Source organism: Schistocerca americana, chromosome 2 (genome assembly GCF_021461395.2).
Source record: "Schistocerca americana isolate TAMUIC-IGC-003095 chromosome 2, iqSchAmer2.1, whole genome shotgun sequence".
Taxonomy (NCBI): Eukaryota; Metazoa; Arthropoda; class Insecta; order Orthoptera; family Acrididae; genus Schistocerca; species Schistocerca americana.
In genome coordinates, this window is record NC_060120.1 from 519,642,848 (window position 1) to 519,660,773 (window position 17,926).

Consider the following 17,926-nt stretch of genomic DNA (forward strand, 5'->3'; position numbering starts at 1 on the left):
TTCCGTTAGGGGTTCCAATAACGCCTCTGCATCCGTATCATCCACCTCCGTTGGCATCTGTCGTAAAATTGCTTCTCCTATCCGATTATCCGTCGGCGTCGCAGTGAAAAGGAATCGGTAATGCTCCAGAAACCCAGCAGCAATGTCCTGTTGTGACGTCAAGAGCCGACCATCACCGTCATGGAGCACTGTGATCAAGGATAGGCGATTACGAGCATGTCCCTTGGACACATGATTCTGGCCACAGATACGTACGTCATAGGTAACTGCGTGCGAACTTCTCGCTGTGACGCTTCTCCATGTGGTAGATGCATGACGTGGTGTTGTAAGCACTCCGAGTATTTATGTCATTCTCTACCATAACCAGAGCGTGGCTGGCCATCGTAAATCACAGTATATAAATAAGAAGGGATATGTTTGTAAGGACGATCCGCACCTGTCGGACGCCGCTTAGCACGGGCCAGGTGGTAAAACTCGCCCAGCGTTCAGGTGTATGACTGAGTACCGTTCCCTATGGTCGCTGCGATTCAATAACCATCGCTTCTGGTGCCTCAAACGGCAGTTCAAATATCCGAATAACCCTCACACCCAAGCCTGAAGGAGCTACTGTTACATCGCTGATATGACCATCAGAGCGTCAAAATTTTCTTCTTTGAGCAGCGGCGAGAGTTCTTTCTTTCACACGCAGCTTTGCCGGTCATCTTGACGCACATGGTACTACTTACAATGGGTAAGTGTATTCCAATTAGGTCTGTAGCAGGTAAGCGAACTTCTTACCTCAAAAAACGCTCTGATTCGAAACCCCTGGGTCTGACATATTCGTTGTCAAACGTAAATTGGACCATGGTCTTGACCACATATTGGTAGGAGGGGATTTTAACTGTGTTCTCTCACCGAAGGATCAAACCCGTAATGATCAAACTCCTAATTTCAGCTCCTGATACGCATTGAACACGATCTACCGAGACATGGCACTAACGGACACGTGGGAAAAGATCCATGGGCAGAGAGAATTATATACATTTCTTATATACTAGCCACTCGGCAGGCTGTTTCTGACGGACTCAGAGATCACGTGTTGACTGTTGAACGTTGGCCCACAAGCTTTTGCGGATCACTTTGCATACTTCTGCACTTTAAACCTCTCACGGCAGTGGGTCAGGCGGTGTCGTAGTTCGTGGGAACTTAATTCACCCTTATTGGTGTATCCTGAATGTCGACAGCGGATAGAAGAAACATGGCAGACATGCACTCGCCGCCTGTCGATGCGCCACACGGCTCTTCATTTGGGGCTGGAATGTGCAAAACCGGCGGTACGAAGAGCTCTCACAACACATGGCAAGGAAAAAGTGCAAGGTTAGCAGACTTAAAAACCGAAATATTTTGGAGTGGCACAACGGTGCCACGCCTTGAGGAGGAGACTAGTGTTCAACGAACCGACGGCGACGAGGTCATTAGAGACGGAGCACAAGCTCGGATTACGGAAGCATGGGGAAGGAAATCAACCGTGCCCTTTCAAAGGAACCATCGCGGCATTTGCCTGAAGCGATTTAGGGAAATCACAGAAAACGTAAATCAAGAAGGTCGAACGGAGATTTGAACGGTCGTCATCCCGAATGCGAGTCCGGTATGCTAACCACTGCGCCACCTCACTAGGTGTGACTCACACATGGCACTTGATCATGAGCTGTCTGCGTGATGTCGAGGTACTTCGGTTGCCATCAAGAGCTCCAGACCTGTCGACGGCAAAAGATGTGTAGTACCAGCTTTATTGTTAAGTGCGGTCATACTACCAAGTTATTTATGAATCTGATTTGATTTGGTAATTACTGAAACAAAACCACAGTCCTGTCTACCCGTAAACGTTTGTTCCATTTCCTTCTTCCCGTCCGAGTAGTGTAATTTTTTTTGTCAGACCATGTGTCTCGAAATTTGGATGAATTTTCTCTTACGCCGAGTGGGTGACATATGAAGGATACCACATGGTTGATTGGTTGAGATGGAGAGTAAAGGGACCAAATTACAGGGTAACCAATCCCTTTTTCCTAGTGCAAGCAGGTCTCAGATTAAAACCATTCGCAAAGGAAGTCGGGAAGTAAAAAAGGCGTAGAACGAAGTGGGAACCACACTGAAACAGACAAAGAAAGAAGCAAACCGAAATGATAAGACGTGTACTAAAAGGAAAAAAAGTTGCTGAAGGTATTAAATTTACATAGCAGATGGTGTGTGCTGGCTAATCGCAAGAATAAAAGAGGTTGACCCAGCCACTCTGCAACACATGAAAGTCTCTAGCCGAAAAACACAAATATAATCAATACAATACTTGTAAAGCATTGAGATAGAGAAATACAGATAGGGAAAGAACGAACATCAAAGCAAACGAACAGCAAATAAAGAGCGATGAAGAGTTAAAATGGAGGGAGGGTGAAAGTCTGGGAGAGAAGGTGAGACGTCAACCCTTAGATTCGATGATATAAACGTCCCTCTCGAAGAAAATGCCGTTGAGGCATTGTCTTCTACCACCGTAGACAATGTGGTGGAAAGGTTAAAGGTACGCCTCAGGGTGGCCAAAACTGGGCTGTCCAACAGGATGTGGACCATAGTTAATTGGGAAGCAAGCTGAGTTGGGTCCTCGCGACGTGTGAGGTGACCGTGAGTAAGCCAAGTATGGCCAATGCGGAGCCGGCAAAGGAGTCCCTGCGAGTGGTTCGCATGGATGATCTCCACGCATTCGTCGTCTCCTTGCTAACACGTAGTTTATTTGATGTACTGCGGGCGCGCCATGTGCTACGTCGGAGACGACGAGCTGACAGCAGGGAGACGCAGACGCCACGTCCAGTCACGCGCCCCTGTATGAGCTGACCTGCTGGAGCAAAAGTGCAGCACCACGTCCACGGCTCGAGCGCTCCATTTGTGAGTGATGTGAAGCCGCAGTCGGAGTTTACGAGTGCGTGCTCCAGCGCACTTATACACAGCCAGAACAATTACCCGGCCGGCCTCCCTCTGTACTGTCTGCGTCGGCTGTAAAAAGCCGATGTGTGCCGGCAGCATGAAGAAGCGGGCGCCGCCACCAGGGTCCACACGGGAAGTGGAGCAGCAGGCTGTTCCACCATACCGTCTGCTCTCCCCGTGAGGAAAATGCGGCTAACGTCCGCGTACTATGGAGCCTCAGACCGCTCCCTATGCGGATGCGTTCATAAACACGAATCGTACGTAAGGATGCTTCTAATATCTCCAAAAAAGCAGAGATCGGTGGATAACAAACGAAAAAGAAAATAGAATACTGACTTAGCAAGTCAGAAGCAAAGCGGTCAAGTGACATTTTCTAGGAAAAATCTACAGCGAGGTAAAGTATGAGAAATTGCTGTGGAAAAGGCATATACACTACTGACCATTAAAATTTCTACACCAAGAAGAAATGAAAATCGTAAACGGGTATTCATTGCAGAAATATATTATACTAGAACTGACATGTGATTACATTTTCACGCAATTTGGGTGCATAGATCCTGAGAAATCAGTACCCAGAACAACCACCTCTGGCCGTAATAACGGCCTTGATACGCCTGGGTATTGAGTCAAACAGAGCTTATAAACATGTTATTCCAAGATGCAAACAAAAAATGCTACCAAGTATTTTTGTGATCAAGATACACAAAACATTTGAAATTCGATTTTGGAATCAGGCATTTTTGAAACTTTGTAAGATTTAACTTCAGTTTTCACAGAACTACAAGAGCATGCAGACCCCTTTGCCTCAGAGCCCTTGCGTTGTTTGTCGTTATGTCGCGAACCGGAATGCAATCAGACATACACAGAATGACATATACAGGCTGGGTAACTAAATATTGGACCCCTTTCATGCCGCAAACTGTTAAAGATATCGAAACGACGTTTCGGGTAAATGATGGTAGTACACAGGGGGACACGTAATTTTGTTGCATCGGTAGTATTCTTAACGTCCACATCAACAGAAACACCGGAGCAAGTATGGTTTTTTAAATGGAACAGTATACTCTTTTAAGGCGGTATTCAAAACCTCCCGAAAACTCGAGTGAGTGTTGCTACGCTTCTTAATGTTTGTTTCTACAATTTTCGCAAACATATCCAACAAATGTACTAAAATTGAAAGGCTACGCATCAGGAATCGGTTATTGTGGTTTCAATATCTGAAGCTGTGGCTCTCATTCCACCACGAAGAAATCGGTCTGGCCACAGGGGTATTTAGCAGCAGCCTATACCCTAACTCTATGCGTGGCTGGGCAGGCGCCACTTTCCACATAGCTACGACTTCTCTTGGTAAGACACACAAAAATGTTTACTGATTAGCCTTAGGCCCCTGTGTACCTTAAATTCACTGAAATTTATGAGTAATATTTTTTTTTATTTTTTCTCTATTTTACATCACTACAAAACGTCACTGCTTAAACTGTTGAATAAAAATCATTAGCAATGGTGGACAAGGACTGTAAAAGCTATTAAACAAACTATAAAGTCGTACACATATTAATTTCGAAGTTTTTATTGTGAATTGGCTTAATCTGCAGTTAGAGTAAACAAATAAAGACTGTATTAAAGTGACGATAAGCTGCCTAGAAATTAAATATCGCGAGATTACCACTACTTCAAAAATGGCTCTGAGCACTATGGGACTCAACTGCTGTGGTTATCAGTCCCCTAGAACTTAGAACTACTTAAACCTAACTAACCTAAGGACATCACACACATCCATGCCCGAGGCAGGATTCGAACCTGCGACCGTAGCAGTCGCACGGTTCCAGACTGCGCGCCTAGAACAGCGAGACCACCGCGGCCGGCTTACCACTACTTGTGTGTCGAAAATTTCACTTGTTGCAGTACAGTGATACACATTTGATTGTGTCACTCACCCTAAAAAATTACTGTTGCAATCGATCTATTATCTGGACTGTAGTTCCGGTGAGATAGTGCGGCGGTGTTTAGCTGTACTGTATTTGTTGAATTTCAGAATTATTGTCAAAGAAGTACACGAATTTACATAGGTTCATACTGCTGCTTATTTTTCGAGACGATGTTTACAATGCGTGTATCGAATCTTTTTAACGCGGCTCGCTTGATACGTTTTCTGACATTGAGTTCTTCCACGGTTTGTTGCACCTTACCACACGCCTTACGTGCTAAATTATCAGCTCTTTGGTTGATATTAGACACTGCATCCTGCACCTGGTCAGTGTCAGTACGCAAATATCTCTAATCGGCCATAAGTGATTGAATTAATTCGCGCGAGTCTCTCGCCTCTTTCCGGATTTCAATAAAATGTTCATTAACTTCCGTTCGCAACTTTTGCTGATCTTTGCGAACCTTTCAGACCCAGCATTTGTTTCAAATTCGAGACCATTTAAAGCAGCATTTGTAATGGCTAACCTTGCATTTGTTTCTGTTTTTAAATCTTCCAACCCTGCACTTGTTTCTGTTTTTAAGTTCGCCGTTTCGGTATTTAAATTAGCCATTTCGGTTTTTAAGTCTGCTAACCTTGCACTTTTTCCTTGCCATGTGTTGTGAGAGCTCTTCGTACCGCCGGTTTTGCACATTCCAGCCCCAAATGAAGAGCCGTGTGGCGCATCGACAGGCGGCGAGTGCATGTCTGCCATGTTTCTTCTATCCGCTGTCGACATTCAGGATACACCAATAAGGTCACTGCCATACTTCCGGACAACGGTCATCCGGGATAGTGCAGAAGTGAAATTTATTGCTGAAAGCACATCGGCGCCATTCATCAGGAGTTGATACTTCTCGGTCGTGCGTAGGTATGAAAACGGTACATTACTGGGATTTTGAAGAAGAGGTCTTAAATTCTTGGAGCTACTGTTGCTGAAATTGGTGATAGTGAAATAACGATCCTTTCTTTTGATACGAAAATCGCAGGTACATGCAGAGAGGAGTACCTGCATCCGATATTATGGTGTGATAAGGTCTCAGGCCTCTGTCATAGATATAAAACTGACAAGTTGGATATTGACACCTACATATAAATATTTATGAAAATTGGTTGGTTTGGGTTGTTTGGGGGGAAGAGACCAAACAGCGAGGTCATCGGTCTCATCGTATTAGGGAACGATGGGGAAGGAAGTCCGCTGTGCCCTTTCAAAGGAACCATCCCAGCATTTGCCTGGAGCGATTTAGGGAAATCACGGAAAACCTAAATCAGGATGGCCGTCGTCCTCCCGAATGCGAGTCCAGCGTGCCACCACTGCGCCACCTCACTCGGTATGACAATTGGTATCGTTGCAAACTCTTTGAGTGCTATTGCGATGAACTTACACCAGTGTCAATGATCTGCTGTTTACGCTGGTTATTGGTTCAAATGGTTCAAATGGCTCTGAGCACTATGGGTCTCAACTGCTGAGGTCATTAGTCCCCTAGAACTTAGAACTAGTTAAACCTAACTAACCTAAGGACATCACAAACTTCCATGCCCGAGGCAGGATTCGAACCTGCGACCGTAGCGGCCTTGCGGTTCCAGACTGCAGCGCCTTTAACCGCACGGCCACTTCGGCTGGCGCTGGTTATTGACACGAACTAAAATCATCGGTTCGGTGTGCGTGTTTGTGTTGACAGCTGCAATGGGTGCTTCCCGAAACATCGTGAGACAAACAGTAACCCGCCTCAGGTGGCATCTCTTCGGCTCACTCTGGTGGGCCTGATATCGGCTACTGTGCGTCGTGACCAACAGAGGGGCTTGAGGCTGCGAACAGTTTATAACAGCACACGCGAGGCACGTCACGTTCACACTTCAAACGGAAGCCGCGTCACGGGAGGTGTAAATATTGGGAGCCCTTGAGGCCACCGCTGTCAGGTTGATACCCGGGCACCGCGCGGTGCAGAACGAGTTTCGCTTCTTTGCCCTCCTTGTGCACTGCATTGTATCTGTGCAGAAATTTTATTGTCCTAAGTAGTAGGTTTGAGTGATTATCAAACTCCCACTTTGTTCTCAATTAATATATACAATACTTCTAAATTAGTCACAATACACTTCACGTGACTGCTAACCTTGTTCAGTCACCAACTTCGTCAGTTTCCTCCCCACCTTTCTTATGTTGTAGCATCTCGGCTCAGCTCACCACTCACGTTTGTCTCTTCCTCCATTTCAACAAGATTATGCAGCCACTTATTTGTCCTTCAATTTGAACTTATGACTCGATTTTATGTCTTCTGTTATCTGGTTAATTTTTAAAATTCTGCTTTGATAACACTAACTGAATTTGAAGGAACACACGAACAATAATAAATAGGAAATATTTTCCTGGTGTTCTCCGAAATATTATTTACTTAATAGTGAAGCGGCTTTACACTTCTTAGGCCAACTTCAGGTAGCAGCTTAATGTCGCAGCCACACGTAAAATTTCGTGTGATTTACACAGATATAACTAATCCAAATGAAGAAGACGCGTAAAGTGATAAAATGCAAAGAGTATATATTACTTTTTACGGGAGTATTACTTTTTACGTTACGCGGAAATCGTAATATTTAACATAAAGAAAAAGTTATGTTAGCTGGAAATCATTACGTTAACAAAACACTAATAATCAAATGGAGATAATCATTGTAATGTAAATTTTGCATAGTGTAACATAATTTAACAGAGGGAAAAGGGAAATTGTGTTTGTTCATTTAAAACTGATCTGGCATTCTGTATGATTTGTTTATTAATCTCATTATTACCAGTACTGCCATCGTTCCTCTTTTCTGAAGTGTATGTAAAACGACACAGTCTACATTGTATGGGTGGTCTTCTTTACCTCAAAGGCTGAATCTGTCTTTCCTTGTCTGCAGCTTCTCTCATGTTTGAATAACCCTGTTACGACGGTTTTGTCTCGCTGACCAACCTATGCAGTTACCAAGTGATTAAATACAAGGCAGCTTTTGTCAAACTTTTCATTACGTCTTCAGTACTGAATAACTATTTACTGCAGAATTCTGTCTCTAGTTCCGATACTAGAATGTTTTCTAAATATATTAAAAATGTAGCCAGTTTATATTTATGTCATAGTGCACAAGTTTTTGTACTACTGACTGGTTTCGGTTAGCCAGCTACAGGACTGAAGTAATTTCACCAAATTTCTTTTTAGTAGTGGTACCATTATGGTACAGCATTCTTAGAAAGACTTGCAAACCAAAACATACAACCTTCAGTAGTAGTCATTAACACCGCACCAGGAACCAGTAATGGTTGTGCCTGAGAATCAGTAACCATGGAAGGACTGGCCAAGATGGTTTAATTGAACTTCATTTACCATGACATTTTATTAACACAATTATTATAAATTCATACAACAATATTCAACATTCAAGTGTAGTACGATTCTTGTTTACCAATGGTAAATATTAAAGACAGAAAAAGCTAATGAGGTAGTAGTTTAAATTAAAACAGTAAAATAAATCCATACAAGGACCAGGAAACAGATAACCGTTCCCGTTGATCGGAGCCATATTTACGTTCAGCACAAGGCCGTAGTTCAAAAGGAAAACGCAACGTCGGGCTCCCGCCGAACATCAAACCAAAATTACCGTAGGTACAGCAGTTAATACTCAGCAAAACCTTAAGACTGCAGCAAGAAAACAATACAAGTGAACTGCATCATTTAATATGGCTGCGTTTAACAGTGCGCCCGGGCAGTTCGGAACCGCGCGACTGCTACGGTCGCAGGTTCGAATCCTGCCTCGGGCATGGATGTGTGTGATGTCCTTAGGCAAGTTAGGTTTAAGTAGTTCTAAGTTCTAGGGGACTGATGACCACAGATGTTAAGTCCCATAGTGCTCAGAGCCATTTGAACCATTTGAACAGTGCGCCCACAATGTTCATTCAACGGCCAACTCGTGCAGACGAGGGCCGCAACGTCCAGTACAACCACCGGATCACACTCAAGCGGCGGACCTGCCAGCGTGAGACAACGGACAGCCTGACAAGGACCCCCGCACACAAACGTTGAGCCCAGAACAGCCCTAAAACAATTTACAGTAGAACTCTATAACATCAACACATCACCAGTTTAGGTTCTATGGGGGTGATAATGAGGGTGATTCACCGCACAGTGAAGGCATATCCAAGTGAGACAGATAACTGGCATATATATAAAGCATAGCCTACAAGAATTTGCTGCCATTAAAGCAGCTTGAAATTTAATTCCTATGTATATGTATATATCGCAGCAAATAAGGAGAAAACTATTTTGAACTGCTATCCTTATAAACTAACGATAAAGTGATTACATTTATTCTAAAACTATCAGTGACAACAAGAATAAATACGCACAAGGCCTCTTAGATGTACAGACAACTTAAAGCTCATGAGGAAAAGCAACCGAACAGCTCAGAGATTAAAACAAATAGGCTAGCCTATAATATAAAATATTCCTCTTAAGTGAGACAGTACACAGACCACTGTTTCATAACCGATAACTACTTGGAACTCAACCTTTACAAAAGTGACTTAGCATTGACACAGAGTTTGAGCCAGTAGCAGATCACGAAAGCGACAAGCCTGACGCAAAACAGATAAGTAACGAGCTTAAGTGCTAATTGTTTTCAAACATTCAGAACTGCCAAAGCCGGCTGTGAGCAGCAATACAATAGCAGCGAGCCATTGTCGCCAGAGACACTCAGTGAGTTACAGCTTAATGCCCGCAGCTGATAGCAGCAGAACACAATTTCGAGTGGAGTTAGCAATCCTCGCCGAGTCGTTAAGAACTGCCCGTTCTCCAGCATAAGCCGGCCATCTAACGCTACACAGCCGCGATTCGGTCAGGAAGGCCAGAAAGCTGCCGTGTGCGGTACTCGACAGTCGCCTTTTTTTTTTTTTTTTTTCTTTGAGTTTCGATCCCCCCCGAAGAGGGCTGGATGTCAGCAGCTCTTCAGCTTACGGAATTATTTTAAAAAGATGATAATAAATAATAATAGCTGGCAATAAAATCGGTGACTTTAATGGTGAAATGGCGGAAAATTCTGGAACTTAAAACATAAAACAAAGGGTTGATGATGCTAATAAAATACACAGAACGCAGAAAAATAATAGACAGAAAATTAAAAAAACACAGCGACAGTCTGGTTTCTGTTCGCAAACGATATAATATTCACACCCAGCGACAGCATGATTTCTGTTCGCAACACTTTGGAAAGAAGCACAACACTGCACAATCACTTGAACACTGCACTAAAAGGTTGGCACAAATTTGACATACCACAACTGAGGCAGTCAAGGAGAACCTGGACAGATGATGGGAAAGAAGGGAGGAAGGAGAGGAAAAAACGAAGTGGTGGGGAGGGGGGAAGGGGGGAAGGAGCCGATGGAGGACGAGGACCCAAAGAGTGGTGGGGAGGGGGGGGGGCAGACGCGACAGGGAGTGGGGAAAGGGAGAGGAGGGGAATGCAAAAGGACTCAGTGCAGGAAGAGGGGGGGGGGAGGGAGGCAGAGAGAGGTTAGGTGGGGAGAAAACAGGGTGGAAGGGGGGAAGAGGGAGCCCAGGGAAAGGACAGAGGAAAGGAGGTGGAGATGAGGATCAGAGTTGATTAGAGGGATAAATGGAGGGAGAAAGGGCATCATCTGGGAGGGGGAGTTGATGGGAGCCACCTTGGGAAAGGAGACGAAGGTGTAGAGATGGAGGGTAGGGTGGACGCAACAGTGAAGGCGGGGCAGAGAGCGGGAGTTGGAGAGGAGGGGAACAACCAGGGGATGAGGGGGATCAAGGTGGCAGGAGGTGTAGAGTATGTGGATATTTTCGAGGAATAGGAGCAGATGGGGTAAGGAATCAGGTTATAGAGGATCCGCATGGGGGACGGGAGGTGTATACGGAAGGCAAGGCAGAGTGCATGGCGCTCGAGGATCTGGAGGGACTTATAGAATTTGGGCGGGGGGAGGGGGGGATGCGGATATCCAGGTGGGTCTGGCATAACAGAGGATGGGACGGATTAAGGATATGTAGGTGTGGAGGATAGTGGAGGGGTTTAACCCCCATGTCCGGACAGAGAGCAGTTTGAGGAGTCAGAGGTAGTTGTGGGCTTTGGATTGGATGCAGCAGAGATGAGGGATCCAGGTGAGCTGACGGTCAATGGTGAGGACAAGGTAGGTGAGGGTGGGGGGAGAGGCAGACAGGACAGGCGCAGATGGTAAGGGACAAATCCAGGAGCTGGAAGGAGCGAGTGGTACGACCTATTATGATTGTCTGGGTCTTGGAAGATTTGATTTTCGGGAGCCACTGGTTACACAATGCTGCTAAAGGTCAAGGTGATTCTGGAGAGAGCGTTGGGACCATTGGAGGGTAGGAGTGAGGGCAAGGAAAGCGGTGTCATCGGCATACTGCAGGAGGTGTACTGGAGGGGAGGGGGTTGGGGCATATCTGCCATGTACAGAAAGTAGAGGAGAGGGGAGAGGACAGAGCCATGGGGCATCGACAGCCGCCAACTCGGTACACTCTTTATAGGCTCGCCGCCACAAACACTCTCACTGCCCACCGTCCAAGCATTCGCTACTCTTTGGTTCCTTCGCCGATTTCAAAATCAAAACCGGCCAAGGAGGCCAGACCATGAAGATAGGACAAATCAAAGATATCAAAATAAGAATCAACTGCAACATGCGAGCCGCAATAGCTGAAGTAGTATATTGTCAATAAAATCAGAGTTACAGCCATTTCTGAAAGCGGTGAGTTTCATTGCCTATAATTCGGTTTACATTAAACTACTATAGTAAATACTAAACATACGACAGATAATGCTACCTTAGTGTTAAGTGTAACACTATTTCACTTTGTTCCCTCTGTCAAATTAGTTCCGGTTATGCGAATGGTACACTGCGGTAACAATTTTATTTTTCATCTTTAGTACAGTGTAAAGACATCCACATGAAGTAAAAACTTAATTTTTCGTTGTCTGCTAACTGCAAAAACTTCTGAAAAATAAATACTTTCGTTTGTAAACACTTGAGGAAATGGCGGCCTCCGGCCCACCATTATTTTCAATCTGGGGTGCGGAGGAAATTCGTGGGAGAGAAAGCGATGCGCACAGGACACATTTTTCCAATATTTCTGACGACGCTCGGGTCGACTCGGGTTCGCTGGTCATGATCCAGACCATCAATCTTTGCTTAATGTGCGCATGCGCAATTCCATTTCGCCGACGCAGGATCTGAACAGTAAAGAGAAATAAGTTTCCAATCTGAACTAGGGACTCTAGTTCGGTTTTTTTTTTTCATGGTTTTGGGGGAAAATTTTGTGGAAACGGAAGCCTTGTGGACATTTTTGGACAAAATATTTCGGTACTGGGAAGTTCGAGGAAGCATTTTACCTGCCTAGTCAAAGCTATCTTTATTTCATTTGTTGGCTCAGGCTTTATTTAAAGCGTTATTATTTATGTGTGCAACCTTCTGTCATACCTTAATTCAAATAACACATAATTAGTGTTGCAGATGTTCACAAGATGACACTCTCTGATCAAATCAGTCGACAAACCATTCATTTTATGGGAGATGTTAGACTCACCACGGCGATATCTCTCTGTGACATTCACTATTATGTGCACCCAGTATCGACTGTTTGGTATGTTTATCGACTTTTGTGGTCGTGGCGAGTTCTGAGGGGACGCCATATTGGATTACGTTGTATTAGCTGAAGCTTGAGTTTGAGGTGTTTTATATTGTAATATATGTCTTATGAACATACGCTATTTCAAATATTGTGATCTCTCGAAAACGTGTCGATACTGGTGTGATTTGTTGTAATTAAGTGTAGGATAATGGCAGATCGGCGCTTAAGAGGCATCGGGAGGTGTAAATAAAAATCATAGGCGCGGATTTTTTGTGTTCACAGTAGCTTAGTGCATAGAGGTGTCGAGTTGTAAAGTGAGATAAAGGTGGTCTGCTTACTGTAAGTCAATTGAATCAGGAGAAAAAGAATGAATAAAGCAAATGTGGCGCCCCTAAATCACATTTGTTATTTTTCTGGTCAGGCTATTATTTTTATTTACAAATTAAAAATTTTAGGATGGCGTAATAGGGAACTTCTTTTTAATTTTTTGTCTTCTATGGGGTCATTTGCGTGCAGAGAGTGAGGGAAACAGCTCACTACCTTGAATAAGTGGAGGAAGAAGTATTTTCACCTCTGGATAAATGCTACCAACAAGCACAAGTTATTTACTGCTTACTGCCTCCGTCTGTGCAACATTCTGATGGATCGCAAACGTTGTAAATAGGCGACAATAGCACGAAAATTATCGACTAGTCGCGAAATGTGCCGACTTGAACAGAGGCAGCAAGGGCCATAATTTGCTGAACAAACCAGTTATTTGCTGTCGGTTAATGCTCAAATTTCTTTGGTAACTGTTAATCAATTTCGCGTGTGTCCATGCGTTATTACTTGCCTCATTCCCAGAAAGTCTGGCATTAAGAAGAGGAAAGCAGTTGCTGAATGTCGTCAACTCCTGGAGTGGCGGATGGAGGATTATTTCTTTACCATGTACAAAGATAAACTTGTTTGCTTCATACAGGGTCTCTAGTTTGGATGTGATGAATGGAATGAAAAGTCTAATGAGTACAGAAATTGGATTGAGCATAAATCGAAGAAAGACGAAAGTAATGAGAAGTAGCGTAAGTGAGAACAGTGAGAAAATGAACATCAGACTTGGCGGTTGCTAAGTAGACGAAGTTAAGGAACTGTCCTATCAAGGCAGCGAAATAAGTCATGACGGACGGAGAAAGGAGGCCACAAAATCAGACTAACACTGGTAAAAAAAAGCATTCCTCGCCAAGAGAAGTTTGCTAGTATCAAATATAGGCCTCAATTTGAGAAAGACATTCCTGAGAATTTACGTTTGTAGGACACCATTGTATGTTAGTGAGAAATGGACTGAGGGAAATCCGGAAACGAAGAAAATCGAAATCTTTGAGATGTGGCGCTACAGACGAATGTAAAAATTAGGTGAACTGGTAAGGAGGAGGTTCTGGGCAGAATCGGAGAGGAAAGTAACATATGGTAAACACTGATAAGAAGAAAGGACAGAGTGATAGGACATCTGTTAAAGTATCAGGGTATAACTTCAATGGTACTAGAGGGAGCTGATCAGGATAATAACTGTATAGGAAGACAGAGCCTTGAATACATCCAGCAAATAATTGACGTTGGGTGCTACTGGTACTTTGAAATGAAAAGTTTGGCAGCTACATATATACTCCGCTAGCCACCAAGCGGTATGTGCTGGTAATAATATATGCTCTAGATCCTCGACGAAGATCGGATTTTGGAATTTAGAGAGCAGCCCCTTCCGTTTAGCGCATGGTCTATCTGCAAGTGTGTCCCACTTCAAACTTTCTCTGAGATTTGTAACACTCTCGCGATGGCTAAATGTATCAGTCACGGATCTTCCCGCTCTTCTTTGGACCTTCTCAATCTCTTGAATCAAACCCAACTCGTAAGGGTCCCATACAGACGAACAATACTCTAAGACTAGACGAACTAAAGTGTTGTAAGCAATTTCCTTTGTTGAAGGACTGCATTTCTTCAAGATTCTACCAATAAACCACAATCTAGAGTTCGCCTTACCCGTTGCTTGTGTAATCTTATCATTCCATTTGAGATCATTTGGAATAGTCACACCGAGACACTTGACGGACGTTACCGCTTCCAAAGACTGGGCATTTATTTTGTACTCGTACATTAATGGGGATTTTCGCTTTGTTATACGCAATAGGTAACACTTACTAATATTGAGAGGTAACTGCCAGTCATTACACCACGCATTTCTTTTCTACAAATCTTCATTGATTTGTTCACAACTTTCGTGTGATACTACTTTCCTGTGGACTAGAGCATCATCGGCAAACAGTCTAATGCTGCTGTCAATACCATCAACCAGGTCGTTTTGGTAAATCGTAAAAAGCAGCAGACCTATTACGCTGCCTATTGAAGTCTCCCCTTTCAAGACGACATTCTGCTCTCTGTCTGTTAGAAAACTTTCTATCCCACTGCATATGTCATCGGATAGACCGTAAGCACGCACTTTTTTGAGCAAGCGACAATGCGGAACTGAGCCGAACGCCTTTCGAAAGTTGAGGAATATGGCATCAAACTGGGAGCCGGGATCTAGAGCCTGCTATATATCATGCACAAAGAGTGCCACCTGTGTCTCGCATGACCGCTGTGCCCTAAAACCGAGCTGGTTTCTGCAGATGAGCTTCTAGAAAGGTCATTATGCTTGAACACAAAATATGTTCCATGATTCTATAACAAATCGATGTCAGTGAACTTGGCCGGTAATTATGTGCATCTGATTTGCTACCCTTTTTATAGATTGCTATGACCTGGGCCTTCTTCCAGTCCCATGGAACTTTCCGCTGTTCCAATGATCTCTGATAGATGATGGATAAGAATGGTGCTATATTTGTAGCATAGTCAACATAAAATCGTGCGGTGATACCGCCTGGGCCAGATGCCTTCCTGGCGTCTAAGCACCTGAACTGTTTTACAATCACTGATACACTAAACACTATGTAAGCCAACCTTGCGTTTGTTCAATAATTGAAAGGGGCAATGGTGCTGCAGTCCTCTACCGTAAACGAGTTTTTGAAAGCTCGGTTTAGAATTTTGGCCTTCTGTTTATCATCATCCGTTACATTACCCCGGTGTGGCCGTCAGTTTCTAGGCGCTTCAGTCTGGAACCGCGTGACCGCTACGGTCTCAGGTTCGAATCCTGCCTCGCGCATGGTTGTGTGTGATGTCCTTAGGTTAGTTAGGTTTAAGTAGTTCTAAGTTCTAGGGGACTGATGACCACAGATGTTAAGTCCCACAGTGCTCAGAGCCATTTTTTTCGTTACATTACCCGTACTGTCAGCAAGAAAAGGTATTGAGTTATTTGTAGCGTTCATAGATTTTACGTACGACCAAAGTTTTTTGTGGTTATTTTTTGAATCTGCAGATAAAATATTGCTTTCCAGTTCGTTAAAAGAATCTCTCATTGACCTTCTCACAGTTGCTTTCATTTCGCATAATTTCTGTTTGTCAGCGGGGAAGTGCCTACGCTTAAAGCGATTGTGCTGAATTCTCTGTTTACTCAGCAACTTCCTAATATGTTTGCTGAACCAAGGTGGATACTTTACCTTCCCGTATATTTTAGCAAGGCACATATTTCTCTAGCACGTGGCGGACAATATCTTTAAAATCCTACCAAAGATGTTCAGTATTTTTGTGTCCCGCAGTGAATGCTTGGAGCTGACTATGAAGGTATTTATTAATGATACTTTTCTTTCCTTTTCCAAACAAGGAAACTCTACACCGTATTTTTTTTCAACTTCCACTGACGTAGAAGCCATAACGACATCATGGTCGCTAATACCTTCTTCTAGATTAACTTCCTCAAAAAGATCAGGTCTGTTTGTCGCCAAGAAATCTAATATGTTCCCATCTCGAGTTGGTTTTCTAACCAATTGCTCAAGGTTGTATGCTGAGAGCGCTTCTAGAATAACTTCACAAGTGTCTTTGCTTCTCCCCCCTATGATAAACATGTAATTTTCCTAGTCAATGGACGCCAGATTAAAGTCTCCAATTATAACTAATGGATAATTGGATATTTATTTCCTATTTACTCAAGACTTTTCCTGAAACGCTCTGCGAAGTTTGTTGCGGATGTTGGTGATTTATAAAAACATCCTAATACAATGGCCAGTGGTTGTCTGATTGACAGCTTTATCCAGACTACTTCACAGTCGGACCCAACATCGATCTCAACTGCGTATTAACACCTTTTAACTACAATGAACACACCCGACCGGGACTCGAACCCGGGATCCCCTGCTTACATGGCAAACGCTCTGTCCATCTGAGCCACCTAGGGACATGTTGGATAGAGCGTCTGCCATGTTAGCAGGAGATCCTGGGTTCGATTCCCGGTCGGGGCACTCATTTTCACCTTTCCCCGTTGATATATCAACGCCCGGTAGCAGCCGAAGGTATTAAATTCTAATATCGTTCTAGACGGCTGCAGGTCACGAATGCTTTCGGTTCCTTCGGACATGTCCGAAAGAACCGACACCATATCCGTATAAGTACATAGTTCTGGCAACACCGGCCATGACCTTCTTCTTCTGTGCGGATGCACACATATTCCACGAACTCTTACGGGACTTAAAAATCTCATTTTGTTCGCTTTTGTTCGTCGCAACTGCTCGGGGCAGACGTCGTAAGACACCCTTTTAAGTTCGTTGTTGATCGATTAACTCAGTTTTCTTATTACAGAGGGCAGCTACCCCTCTGACCGAACACGCTGAGCTACCCTGCCGGCTGCCCTCGGTGGCTCAGATGTGTAGAGCGTCTGCCATGTAAGCAGGAGATCCCGGGTTCGAGTCCCGGTCGGGGCACACGATTTCAACTGTCCCCGATGATATATCAGCGCCCAGTAGCAGCTGAAGGTATTAATATATAATTCTAACTTGCCTCTTCAGTGCTGGACAACAACAACCAGTGAGCCGTCAAATTACATAGAACACTTCCCCGCTATGGAGTACAGATGTTATAGCCCTGCATGTCCACCTCTATTTAACTGAGCGTTAACGGCTGCAGAGGTTTGGGGTGTAGGAACACCACCATTCAACGCTTAAATCACTGGAAACCTCACTTTTACTGTAAAACTACAATGTTGTTGTTGTTGTGGCCTTCAGTCCTGAGACTGGTTTGATGCAGCTCTCCATGATACTCTATCCTGTGTAAACTTCTTCATTTCCATGTACTTACTGCGGCCTACATCCTTCTGAATCTGCTTACTGTATTCATCTCATGGTCTCCCTCTACGATTTTTACCCTCCAGGCTGCCCTCCAATGCTAAATTTGTGATCCTTTGGATCCTCAGAACATGTCCTACCAACCGGTCCCTTCTTCTTGTCAAGTTGTGCTGCAAACTCCTCTTCTTCCC

At 44.0% G+C, this 17,926-nt stretch overlaps 1 non-coding gene across 1 annotated transcript; it reads left to right on the forward strand.

Annotated features, from left to right (window-relative positions):
• Nucleotides 1-17,300: 17,300 nt before the first annotated feature.
• Nucleotides 17,301-17,375, forward strand: Trnat-ugu. The gene has a single exon. It is a non-coding gene; the product is annotated as a tRNA-Thr (tRNA).
• The last annotated feature ends 551 nt before the right edge of the window (nucleotides 17,376-17,926 follow it).